The sequence below is a fragment of the Myodes glareolus genome, chromosome 1 (genome assembly GCF_982192425.1).
Source record: "Myodes glareolus chromosome 1, mMyoGla1.1, whole genome shotgun sequence".
In the NCBI taxonomy this organism is placed as follows: Eukaryota; Metazoa; Chordata; class Mammalia; order Rodentia; family Cricetidae; genus Myodes; species Myodes glareolus.
In genome coordinates, this window is record NC_142026.1 from 142,106,242 (window position 1) to 142,120,304 (window position 14,063).

General features: G+C 40.0%; 1 pseudogene; it reads left to right on the forward strand.

The window, feature by feature from the left end:
- Positions 1–8,690: 8,690 nt before the first annotated feature.
- LOC125392210 (transcription initiation factor TFIID subunit 7-like) lies at positions 8,691–10,351 on the forward strand (annotated as a pseudogene).
- Positions 10,352–14,063: the final 3,712 nt, after the last annotated feature.

Below are 14,063 nucleotides of genomic sequence, written 5' to 3' on the forward strand. Positions count from 1 at the left end.
CTCCTTTCTTCCCAATGGAGGGTCTGCTATCCTGCGGGAGAATTGAGGTTGGGGCAAACAAACACAGAGCCTTGAAACTTGCCTTCTTGCACCTAAAAGATGTTCAGAACTCTGTGGAAGAGAAAGATTAACGGATACAGTTGAGAATAAGCATTAGAAACAAACTTATGGAAATGCTTTACGTTGTTGGGTGCTCCCATACGCATTGTCCTGTGTCTTGGATTTAGACAGGATCCCTGGGTAATGGAAAGACAAAACAAATGTGTGTTATTAGCTGGTGTAAACCAGAATTCGTAGAAGGAAGCTGTTTTCATAGCCTGGTCAACTAATAAAATGTTTTTTGACTTTAAAGAGTTTAGAATGTTGCTGATACTATTTCTCTTAGGTTATCTTTAGCCCCATAAAGAGTTCTTATTGCCCAACCTTTGTGTCACACCTAACATCCTGAAAAACAGGTAAAGACGATTGGAATGCGTTAAAATGCTATTCTCCACCAATCAAAAGGCTAAGAATGCGTTCGAATGGCTCTAGGACCTACAGGTGAGACTTCTCTGCCTGTGACTGGCTAATGTCTCCCCCAGTATGTTTTTAGAATACCTTGATTTTAAATCTTCTTTGTTCTGTTACTGTAAAAGCTCCATGAAACTGTTCTACCTTGGAACATTGTACTTGAGACAACCTGAATATTTGTTCCCGAGCTATTGAAGGCGTAAGTCACAAACAATCCCACGCCAGTTTAGAATTATGATTAATAGAATGGTTATTTATTCAAGGGGAAAAAACTTACAGATTACCATCCCAGACAACAGCCCCTCTGCGCGAACAGGAAAGGAGTCTAGGAGCCGGAAAAGAGCTGGAAGCCAGAGAGAGAGTGGAGGACAGCCACTGCTTTTTTAAAGAGAGAGAGACCATGCCCCAATATCTCAGCGGCTATTGGCTGAAGGAGCGGAAGGAGCTCCCGCAGCATCTCCCCCTTTTGTTTAAGTAAGAGAGTTCTAAGCCTACTACGAAATTATATACAATAAGTACAAACCTACGAAATTATATACAATAAATACAAATATCCTATTCTAACTAGCTTAAGTCTTGTTTAACAAATAACTTGGCCAAATCATGAGAAGAAAGTAACTACATTTATATAATCTTCAATCCCATCAAAGATCTGAGAAGGGAAATAATGTTACCTGAGTAATTAGGAAGTGCAATCAAACAACTTCCAGAACATGTAACAAATCACATAGACAACTTGCTACCTGGGCAAACACCCAAAGTCACGTTTGCAGCGTTGAAGCGACCAACTTTGGCTAAGGCCTGACAAAACTGACATACCATTTTCAAAGGCAAGAAACTTTTCAAAACTATCTTACCCTGTCTTGGCAGGATATGACAGTCCTGTTTTATCCATTTACGGATATTCTGTAACTCTGTCAGTAGTTGAGGTATGGGCATTTCTTTACCCAAAGGCCAGTTCTGCCAAGAAGAAAGGCTCCAGGTAGATTGTCTTTGGTGCTCAACATTCTCTCGGGAATAGATTGGTGTTGCCAGGAGCGATTGTGTCTCACTACCACAGAACTCTGAGTTAGATTAAAGGCCATTTTCTACAGCTCTTTGAAGAGGTTGAAGATTATCTATCTATACTGAATATAATCTATGTATCTAAAGAACCTGATTAGTCTAATTATAAATGACAAACTTAGATGACTATTGATCTATATAATTCTCAATACCTATCTAACTTAAAGACTGAGACAATAAACAACTATCCAATAAATGAGGACAATATGACCTCCAAATATAAACAATGTGCAAGTACACTTTGCAATATGTTAAATATATATATAAATACATAAACAATATATAAGTATCTTAATAAGAGGTAGAAGTGTACAATGCAATATGGTAAATATACATATATCAATACATAAAAATATTTTAAACAGAGGTAGAAGCATGCATACATACAATAGTCAACATAATTTAACTATCAATATATAAGAATCGATACCAATATATTTGTCTAAAAACAATCTCACAAGTACAAATCTATTATCCCATAATCCAATTATCCCTCTTTTTTTTTTTTAAAGATTCCTGCGCTTATAAAATTCCTCCCCCAACCCTCAACTGTATACTAATTATAACCAACCCCTAAATGATATACCTAAACCCAAGGACCAACTTTACTGGGAGAAGGTACGTCATTCTCTAGAATTACTTCCAGCTGTCATGGGGGTGACGTTCTTTCTGGGGGATCCTATGAAAGTAAAATGATGGTTAAATTTCAAGATCAATGTCTTTTAAAATTGCAAATAGTCTCTGAGTATTTTGTGGAGGTCTGGCCAGAATGTTGTACAAGATGTGCACCATTTCAGCTAACCACGTTGGAATCGTCTTGTGCAGCTGGTACCCAAAACAGGTCTTGTAGTAGCGCTATCAGTATCATGACGTCATATCAACCGGGTGGAGTTGTTGTTATGGGGCCCCATCTTTTTCCTGGAAACTTCAAATGTCACTGCAGGAAAAACTCATTGTTCATTGTGGAAAACTTAAACAGTATTCATATAGACATATACAGACATACATATATTCAATGAAAGGCATAATAGATATATTTAATGAAAGGTATGATAGATATGAAGAAAAGTAAAGATGTTTTCTAAACTCATATTTCTTTCTGTCCCATATCATGGCTCTTGTCATGAGACAGAAACTTCAGAAACTCTGGGTTTTTCTTTTAACAACAGGCTTGGAATTAGAGAGGGACTGAGCCAGAGTCCAACTCCAAAACCAGCTCTATAAATTTAGAAATATGATTTAGTATATTTTACTTACAGAACCTATTCAGTTTTCTTGATAGTCCCTATTGGGCCATTATTTTCCATCTGTCAGTATTCAAATATCCAGGGTCCCTTGAATTTTTCAAAGATGAGTGTTTTCCTGTGGAGATAAGAACAGAACCCTGCCTCCATTCTATATGTTTTTCTTACCATCCTGTATGAATATCATCATTGTAGATGAGCTGTCATTTCTCCTTTCCAAGAGGTTTCTCCTCTTCAAATCGAACCTTTATTAATTTTGATAGTATCCACAATTTTTCTTCTCCTGTGGAAACAAGAGTAAAACCCCTTCCCCAACGTAGCACATCTCCTAGCTTCCATTGAGAGGTCAGCACGTCTTTGAAATAAACAGGTTGGTTTAGTTCAGAAGTTTTTTCCATTATCCAATGCCTCTCTGCTGCTGTTGTTCCTTTCTCATTAGCATTAAGAAAATTCAAGGATAATAAAACATTATGCAATCTATTTCTGGGGGTATCTTTCGCCACTTTCTGTTTGTTCATCATATCCTTTATAGTACGATTTGATCTTTCTATAACTGCCTGACCTGTAGGATTATTTGTTATACCTGTAATGTGTTTTATTTTATAATAAGCAAAAAAAGCATTTCATTTTCTTAGATACATATGCTGGACCATTTATTTGTCTTTATTTATATGCTGTCTTTATTTGTGCAGGTATACCCATGATGGCCATAACTTCCAATAAATGTGTGATTACCAAATCAGCCTTTTCTGAGCTCAGGGCAGTTGCCCATTGAAAACCTGAATATATGTCTATGGTGTGGTGTACATATTTTAATTTACCAAATTCCATAAAGTGGAACACATCCATCTGCCAGATTTCATTCCTTTGAGTACCCTTTGGGTTATTCCCTGCAGGCAACAGTGTTTGATTGTAGAAAGAACAAGTAGGACATCTCTATAATGTCCTTAGCTTGTTGCCATGTAATGGAAAACTCTTTCTTTAAGCCTTTACTATTGATGTGATGTTTTTATGAAATTCTGAGGCCTGCAACACGCTTCCAATCAACAATGGTCAATTTCAGCGTTACCTTGTGCTAGAGGGCCAGGCAGACCAGTATGGGACTGGATGTGTGTTATATACATTGGATAAAGCCTATTTCTAATTATGTCCTGTACCTGGATAAACATTAAAGTCAATTCAGTGTAATCTGGTATGAATTCAGCGGTTTCAATATGCAAGATAACTCTTTCTGCATATTGGGAATCTGTAATTATAGTAAGAGGTTCTTTAAAATTCCTTAGCACTATAAGAATGGCATATAGGGGGCTGGAGAGATGGCTCAGTGGTTAAGAGCATTGCCTGCTCTTCCAAAGGTCCTGAGTTCAATTCCCAGCAACCACATGGTGGCTCACAACCATCTCTAATGAGGTCTGGTGCCCTCTTCTGGCCTGCAGACATACACACAGACAGAATATTGTATATGTAATAAATAAATTTTAAAAAAAAAAAGAATGGCATATAATTCTGCATTCTGGACAGAATTATAAGGGCTTTTTTCCACCTTACTCAATTCTCCCGATTTATAACCTGCTTTCCCTGATTTATTTGCATCAGTATAAAATGTCTGGGCTCCAGTTATTGGAACATCATGTACAATTCTAGGAAGAATCCAAGAAGTTCTCTTTATGAGGTTAAGTCTATCACTTTTGGGATAGTTGCTGTTTATTTCTCCAAAAAAAAAAAATAGCACAAGCTCTTTGCCAGGGTCCATTATCTTCCCATAACTTTCTTTTATAATTAATTCAGAGACTTTTTCTACATAAGTTTTTAATTTTTTACTTGGTTTATGAGGTATAAATATCCACTCTAAAATAATATCTTCCCTCTGCATTAAAATCCCTGTAGGAGAAATTCTGGAAGGCAGTATGACTAGGATGGAACTAAGATTCGGGTTCACCCTATCCACATGTGCCTCCTGTAATTTTTCCTCAATCATTGTCAGTTCCTTTTCTGTTTCAACTGTCAATTTTCTGGGACTATTCAAATCTTTATCACCATCTAAGGTTTTGTTAAAATGAATTATTAGATCAGGTGTTATCCCAACAGCTGGTCATAAACTGGAAATGTCTCCTAACAATCTTTGAAAGTCATTAAGAGTCTGTAACCGGTCTCTCCTAATTTGTGCCTTTTGCATTCGAATTTTCTCTAACCCTCTTCTGTAACCTAGGTAATTAATAGAATCTCCTCTTTGAATCTTTTCAGGGGCAATTTGTAATCCCCAGCTAGGCAAGACTTTCTTTACTTCTTCAAACATACTTTCCAAAGTATCTTTATTTGAATCAGATAATAAAATGTCATCCATGTAATGATAAATTATGGACTTGGGAAATTGCTTATGAATTATTTCCAATGGCTTATTAACAAAATATTGGCACAATGTGGGACTATTGAGCATCCCCTGTGGGAGGACAGTCCATTGATATCTCCTAGTAGGCTGAGAATTATTATAAGTAGGCACTGTGGAGGCAAATTTTTCTCTATCCTTTTCTTGCAAAGGGATAGTGAAAAAGCAATCTTTCAAATCAATAACTATAAGAGGCCATCCTCTTGGTAATAGAGAAGGCACAGGAATTCCAGATTGTAGTGGACCCATAGGTTGAATTACCTTGTTGACAGCTCTTAGATCTGTCACCATTCTCTGTTTACCAGATTTCTTTTTTACAACAAACACAGGAGAATTCCAGGGGCTGGTTGATTCTTCAATATGGTTGACATCTAGTTGCTCTTGTACCAGCTGTTCCAAAGCCTGTAATTTATCTTCAGTTAGAGGCCACTGCTTGATCCATATTGGCTTCTCAGTTAGCCATTTTAAAGGTAGGGCTGTTGGTACCTCTAAAGGTTTGCTATTGGCTGTATGTTCTTGTACAACATGAATGGCTGGTGATCTTTTTCCATAATACCTCATTATATCCTTCCCAGAACTGTGAGTTTCTGGAACTGCAGGAATGTTAGTCTGGGTATTCCATTGCTGTAGCAGGTCACGGCCCCATAAATTTATTGCAATATTGGCTATATATGGCCTTAGTCTTCCTATTTGCCCTTCAGGTCCTATGCATTCCACCCATCTTGTGCTTTGTTTTACACGAGATAGGGTTCCAATTCCCAGGAACTGAACATCTACCTTTTGAAGAGGCCAATTCAGATGCCAAGATTCTGGAGTAATGATACTTACATCCGCACCTGTGTCTAATAAACCTTCAATAAAAATGCCATTTTTACAGACTCTTAGCTTTGGTCTTTGATCGTTAATAGCAGTCTGCCAAAATATATGTTTACTCTGTCCTACTGAATTTTTTGACTCATTCTCCACATGTAATTCATCATTACATGGTCCCTTTGAGCCTTTAGACGTTGACCCTTTGTCAGAATAAATTACAGGGTATGTCGTTAGAACCCTGGGTAAGCCAGTTCTAACAGCTGGTGGTGGCATTGTATCCTGTCCTTGTGCCTTCTTACTCTGTTCACCAGCTCCAATAATTTCTTCAATCATTTCTAATCTTTTTATCATTGTCTCTCTTAAGTCCTGGATCTCCTGACCTACCCGTGTTTCTAGGAATTTCACTAAGGAATCAGTTTTTTGATTCCCATTCTGGAGGTACAGTCTATCTGTTACCTTATCCAAACTTTGTGGTAACGTCTGAACGTCAAATTCAATAGCCTGAACCCTTTCAGGTAACTTTCTAGTACCCTTGGATATGGAGTCAATTTTGTCTATCATAATATCCACTTGTTCAGATAACCCCTGATTTTCAATAATTTTAATCCTTTCAACTAGTTGTTCATTATTAGTCCATAAAAATCGTATCTTCCTTAATGATAAAATATTGAAAAGAAAACTGAAACCTAGTAACAAGTAAATTAATGTATCCCCATAGTCATATAAACCTTGCATGACATAATCCATTGTATTAATAAAGAAAACAGTAAAATTGGCATTGGATACAAAAACTGCCATATTACCTCTTGTCTAGTAGGCAGCGCTGTTGCCAAGTCGCGACTAGAACCACTGCAAAGGTGATGGAAATGGGGTCCTGTTTCAGTGTCCGCCTTAGTATTTGTTAAAAACTAGGAAATATAAGTTGCTCAACAAAGAAAATGTAATTAAATCAATTCTGTACACGGAACCAGAAACCCAGAATCCAGGGGTAGAGAAGAGCAACCCGGAAGCCGCGTATACCTCCACGTGACCGAGTTGCCCCGAGGGGTTGCAGCTTTTGGCAACCACTTGTTTCTGATTCATACCACTCAAGTGCCGCACTTGCAAGGGAGATTTAAAAACAACTCAGAAAAGAGCAAACCATGCAGGCAGAGACTGTGCCAAGCCTGTGGAGCTCGGGAGGCATGGGGTTTAATTGAACTGCTGGCTCCACACACAGGGCACAGGCCGTAGCTGAGGGAGGGCTCGTGACTAGCTGAGCTGGCAGCAAGCAGTTGAGTGGGGGGGAAAAGGGGGTTCTACAACCAAACGTGGGGCGCCAGATGAAGGCGTAAGTCACAAACAATCCCATGCCAGTTTAGAATTATGATTAATAGAATGGTTATTTATTCAAAGGGGAAAAAATTTACAGATTACCGTCCCAAACAACAGCCCCTCTGTGCGAACAGGAAAGAAGTCCAGGGCTGGAAATGGAGCCGGAAGCCAGAGAGAGAGTGGAGGACAGCCACTGCTTTTTTAAAGAGAAAGAGACCACGCCCCAATGGGCTGGTATCTCAGCGGCTATTGGCTGAAGGAGCGGAAGGAGCTCCTGCAGCAAGCTATGATCACTCAAATTTAGCTCCAGAATAAACTTTTTGTTTGTTTCTCATTTCATTTGCTTGTAGCATTGGAGTCTGTTTTGGAACTCGCTTTGTAGACCAGGCTGGGCTCGAACTCACAGAGATCTGCCTATCTCTGCCTCCTGAGTGCTGGGATTAAAGGTGTGCTTCACCATTACCCAGCGTCCAGAACAAATTTTAACCCCATTTGAGGTGAAAGCTGTAGTTTCGTGTCAACATTAGTACTGTAACTGAATGCAGTGGGTTCCCATCTTTGTGTATGCAGAGCCAAATTAAGCACAGCCAGGAAGAGTGAAGATTAATTTCAGCAGGCAAGGAGAGCACAGTAGTGACATATATGTTCATAGAGGGGTCAGCTCGTTTCTAAACATTTATGCTGTTAAGAGTACACTTCTGGTCTTGCTCAATTTAAGGTAATTTTATTTCTTCTCCTCCTCCTTCTTACTCCTTTTTCCTTAAGAGACAACATTTCCATATATTACAAATCAGACCTTTGAGGCTAAACCACAGGAGGAGTGTTAGTACTCAGGCACCTGCACTGGCCTGCCCTTAGGGTCCTGACAGGATGCGTCCTCAGCTGCAGCCACTAAGAGCATCTCCTGTGCACATTTACTGTGTTCCCTTTTTAAAAGGTGTGCCTTGCTCATCTCCCACCTGCCCCCCTCTCCCTTTCCTCCTCCCTCCCTCTCTATCTTCCCCTCTTCCTCTCTACCCCCTCTTTTCTTCTCTTCTGCTACTCCTGTCATTAAAGGCTGGTCTCCCCCTCCCCTTTTTCCCATTCCCTTTCCCCTAATAAAAAGCCCCTCCATGTGAGCCCTGTTGTATGGGTCTTTCACTCTCATGCTGTGGAGAATTCATCTTTATTACGCCTGCAGGCCTACTCAGAGACCCAACAGGCCCTTTTTGTAGGACAAAACCATAGAGAGCGGCTTTTGAATGTAAACATGTTTACAAAAACGGGGTCAGGCAGTTAAGGAAAATGGGTCCTGGAACAATGGAAATAGAACATTTCCATGAACAGATGGCTCTGGGGGGTTGGTTTACGGTGCATCTATGGTTACTAGGGTAAGATAAATCCTGTCTTTTTTTTTTTTTTTTTGATTTTCGACACAGGGTTTTCCTGTGTAACAGTCCTGGCTGTCCTGGAATTAGTTCTTTAGACCAGGCTCGCCTCCAACTCACAGAGATCCTCCTGCCTCTACCTCCTAAGTGCTGGGATTAAAGGCATGCGCCACCGCTGACTGGCAGAAGATGAATTTTAAATCTGTACCATACCTTCTGGTAGCAGCCCACAGGAAAGGACGCAGAAAAAAAAAAGATTTTCATTATTTCTAGCTTGCCCTTGTCAAAAATATTTCAGCGCAGGTATGTGACTTCACATGAATCCATGAAATGAAGACTCAGAGACACATAGAGAATGAATTTAGCCTCTGAGGTTGCAGGGTGCTCAGTTCCAGTGAACTAAAGTGCCATCCTCTCTGCATCTTTATTTCTTCCTATATTTACATTTTAGCTAGTAGATTTCCATATCTCAAAACAAACTGATAGAAGCTTCTGACAATACAGCATCAGGTGCAAACACCTGATTCATGAGGTACCATGGTTTTCTGGGTTTCCTCTAAACCAAATTTACACTGTGTATAAAAATATAGGTAGGAGGACAGACCGACCATTGAGTTAAACCCTGATGGGTGTCATGGAATTGTCAGAGTGGATCGAGTTTCCTTGGCCTCAAAATTGGTAGATTTGCCTCATGATATGGAAAGCTTGAAAGCCATTGATTAAAAAAAACTTTTACAAGACAGCGGATATCTGCCAGATGCTTGTATCCACAGTAGATGGTGACCTATACCCTCCTCTGGAGGAGCCAGTTGAACTGCTCTCAAAGCAAGCAAGAAAAAAAGATAAGAAAAAAGAGAAAAAGTTTGGAACCATGGAATTACTCTACTTCTAAAATATGTCAGAAAGAGAAGGTTCTGGAAGACAGCAAAGAAGTATATTGAATCTCCCAATGTGGAAAAAGAAGTAAAGCAGGCTGGATGATGGTGGCGCATGCCTTTAATCCCAGCACTCAGGAGGCAGAGGCAGGTGGATCACTGAGTTTGAGGTCAGCCTGGTTTACAGGATGACTTCCAGGACAGCCAAAGATATACAGAGAAACCTTGTCTCAAAACAACAAACAAACAAACAAACAAAAACCATACATTTAGCTGAGTGGTGGTGGTGCATGCCTTTAATCCCAGCACTCAGGAGGCAGAGGTTGGCAGATCTCTGTGAGTTCAAGGCCAGTCTGATCTATAGAGCTAGTTCCAGGACGGGGTCTAAAGCTACAGAGAAACCCTGTCTTGAAAAACTAAAAAGAAGTGAAGCGGTTGCCATGACTCACTAGAACATAATGAACTTCGAGAGATATTCAATGACCTCAGCAGCAATAGTGAAGATGAGGAAGATCTGGAGAGTCAGTTACAAGACAAGCTCAGTGAGTCAGATGAACAACACAGAGGAGATAAAGAAACCCATTCGTTGGTTATGGGAATTCAGAAACAGATTGAAAACATGAAGGGCAAAGGACCAGGAGGATCTCATCATCAAAGTAGAAAACTTGGCTCTCACAGGTTTCAAGCAGTTCTGGATGAACTCAAACAAAAGGAAGACGAGAAAAAGAGCAGCTTAGTTCTTTACAATAAGAGCTAGAATCACTCCTAGAGAAGTGAGAATGTTGATATCCGTCCTTCAGCTGATCAGCTTGAGAAAACTTTTATTTTCATAATACGATCTCAAAATCATTCTCTGTAATGTTAGGAGTTTTGTTGGATTTTGTTGGTTGTTTTCAGAACCATTGCACAAGGTTTTCATTCTTTAGGAAGTAGGGTTACATAGGCAGATGTAGGAAAGTTGTAAGATTAGTGAAGTGAACAGTCGAGCTTCAATCATTCACCATAGGACTTTATTACATTTGTCTCTTTTCCAGAAGTTTTTATTCCTATTCTGTGGTGCTAAGATCAGTAAGAAGCTTGTCTATGCAGTGAAGTTAATTTTTTAATGTATGTATACAGTAGCTATTTTATTAGCTACTCAGCAACTTTCCATGTGTAGAAATGTAAATTATTGCATAAAGTTGTTTCTTGCACAATAAAAGCTACTACTTTTCACATTAAAAAAAATATGTAGGAAAGAAAGAGTAGTTGGGTGTGTGGGCACACACTTTTAATCCCAACACTTGGGAGGCAAAGACAGACAGATCTCTGTGAGTTCAAGGACAACCTGGTTTACAGAGTGAATTCCAGGACAGCCAAAGATACAGAGAAGCCCTGTCTCAAAAAGCCACAATTAAAAAGGAAAATAAAAGAAATAGAGGTTAAAATAAAGCCATGTAAAGATGAAAAATACATAGAGAGTCTGGATACTGTATATTATTGTCTTGTCTTTAAATTGATGGCTGAGGAAGGAGCAAAAGCTGCTAAAAGACATTTGATTATAAATGCTGCTGGATTAATCATATATTTATTGAAAAATGCTTTGACTTTAAAATGTAAGTCAAAAGATATGCTACTTTGGAGAAGAGGTTTTGCTTTTGTTTCCACAAAAAATGAGGGACTATGGATTCATTCTGCATTAAAAAAAATCAGGTTTGAAGTGGTCTGTTGCGTAGCTTTGGCCAGCAAAGAAAATGCGACACCGGATTCTTCTCAATTGCAGTTTAATAAGGAAACCTTGAATAATCTTCTGACCCCGGGGAAAGCCAGCCCACATCTAAAATAGCCCCTGGGTAGCCAACTCCAGCAAGCCACGTGGGAAATACAGATAGGCCCAGGTACACAGAAACAAGCCAGATCCTTAGCTTTAGCCATGTATGGAGTTATTCACAACTGAAAGCACATTCCACCCAGGGGTGGAGTGTAGAGGCCCACGCCATATTTAAGGTGCGGCACAAAGCAGCTCACTACAGTGGTCCAAAGGCAAAGTTCGGCAGACAGGGGGTATCGGGTCAGGAGAGCAGCGGTCTCTAAAGGTGGCTGGTCCCTGTCGGTGAGCCATGTGGCAGCAGCAGGTGGGTGAGAGACAGACAGATAGGCACACCATGCAGAGTGAAGTTGGATATTTATTAGGTGGGTTGTGGAGGGTATGGGGAAAAGGGGAAGAAGGGAGAGAGAGAAGGGAGGTAGGGGAGAAGTGGGGAGAGACAGAAACTGCTTCTTCCAGAGCGGGAGATGGGGAGAGAGAGAGAGAGAGAGAGAGAGAGAGAGAGACTAAGGCTGCAAGCAGGAAGGAAGTCCTGCCTGCCTCAGCGGATGGGAAAGGTAAGGGTGTGGCTTGTCTCTTAAAGAGACAGAAAACCATTGCATTCCCATATATATATATATAAATATATATATAATATATATATATATATTAAAAAGGCAGGAGGTTAGGCACCACAGGTTAAAGGAATTGGGACGGCAGATTCTCAAGGCTACTTCCTGCTTACTTGTGGGTGTCGTCTTTGGGGAGAACCTGAGAAGGCTGGGTGCTGGTCACATCCTGGCATAGTTGATCTCTTTGCTCCTGTCTAGTGTTTGTAGTATGGAAATATCTGGTGTCACTTACACCTTTAAGGTATTGGCAGAACAGAGAACAAAGTTAAGTTTAGGGAAAAAAATTAGGACCAAGGAATTGAAGGTTTTTAAGGTGGATCCTTCAATTTGGCTCCCTGGAACTCAAGAATTCTTTGGGTTTGTGAAAGCAGAAGTTTTAGACACATACATTGTATAAACAGTAGCATATTTATTTCAGAATGAATGTGACAGATATTTTTGTACAATGAAAAGTATCTTTAAGATTATGGAAGGCAGCCTGAGAGAGAAGTTTGATAACTTGTATTTGTCCTCACGCCTTTATAATTTGAAGGTCTTGTATTTGTATTTTACTGAAATTTGTTTGGTGAGGTTGTCCTTTTAAACTGACAAAACCTCTCAGCTGTCAGACTGCATCAGAGATCTTTGAGAAGGATAAAATTTTACTTGAGTTACTGATTAAAAAGACAGATAATTTACTTGGTTGGCACCCAGAGCTACTCTTTTAGGGTCCTCCATGGTCGCTGAAGGTTGCATTTGCCTTTTGCTGTTTAGCACTGGGCCTGCCAGGCTCCAGAAGATCCTGTAGGCTAAGAAATCTATAAAAAGACAGGCCTACCTTGACCTGAGCAGCGAGGCTGTCGATTCCAGTGATTCTGTCCATGTCTGGAGATCTTCAGCTGAGATGAAAGGCAGTTTTCCCAGTGGTCAGTGCTTGACAGTTGAAACAAATTGCAGATGGACGGCTGTTGTGTGCCCATTTGTTTTCTGTATTCTTTGGAGGAAATAGAGTGCTGCTGCTAGGAGCCAACCTGTCTCTTTTTGTTATGAAAAGTTTTTAAATAATTAAATATTTAAATGCCATATTCCCTGGATCTCTGAGCAGTTGAGGGCTGTTTATCAGTTATAACAGCAGTATAGAATCTGCCTGGAGAGCTGGGTCTGAGCTCGACTGTACTGGCTCTCAACCTAACAGGTAAGATTTTCACTCATAAAAAGACAAAAAGAAGAAAAAACTGTTTACAATAGAAAGTTAACACCAGAACTGACAATAGTAGAGAACAGCTTAATATATTTTAAATGAGGGTTGGATTAAATATATTTTTGTAAGAGACTTAAAAGTACATACCAGTTTAAAACATGAGACTTATTGTTTTTGTAGTCTGAAATGAGATGCAATGAACAAATATAACATTAAGCATAGGTGTATTTAAGTTACATGTATCAACACACAGAGAGTGAATAGAAATTTTGGAAGGTGGATGCTCTTGGTGGGCCCTACCAAAGGCATGCCACTGCGCAAAACACACATGCAACAGAGTCAACAAGAGGAATTTAGTGAAATAAAAAAAAACATAAGTAAATGGGGAGACAAGACAGGGTATACTTCAGTAACGATGGAAGAACCTGGTCACCTGACATGGCTCTCAGTTAAGATGGCCGTAAGGTCATCCATGTAACAGAGTTAACACTGGGGAACCAGGCAGGAAACACCTCAATAAAGATGGCAGAACTTGGTCACCTGACCTGGCTCTCAGCCAAAATGGCGATGAAGTCACCTGACCCCAGTCAAAATGGTCACGTGTTGTATGAAAAAGCCACAATTTTTGAGTTGCAGGGATTTTAAGCTTAATAAGAGAGGCCTAGAGGTGTGATCCGCCCTGTGGCTGAGCCGCCATGCCACAAGCCGCAGAGGGGAGCAAAAGACTGGAATTGAAAAGGGTCGTCTCGTGGATTCAACCAATCTTGTTGGCAGCAGTAACCGTGGCAGGGTCCATTTGCCTGTGTGCTGACAGCAGTCAGAAAGCTCCTGCTGACGAGTAGTCAGAAAGCTCACATAAAAGTGAAGCTGGTGAGACACTGACAAGTGACG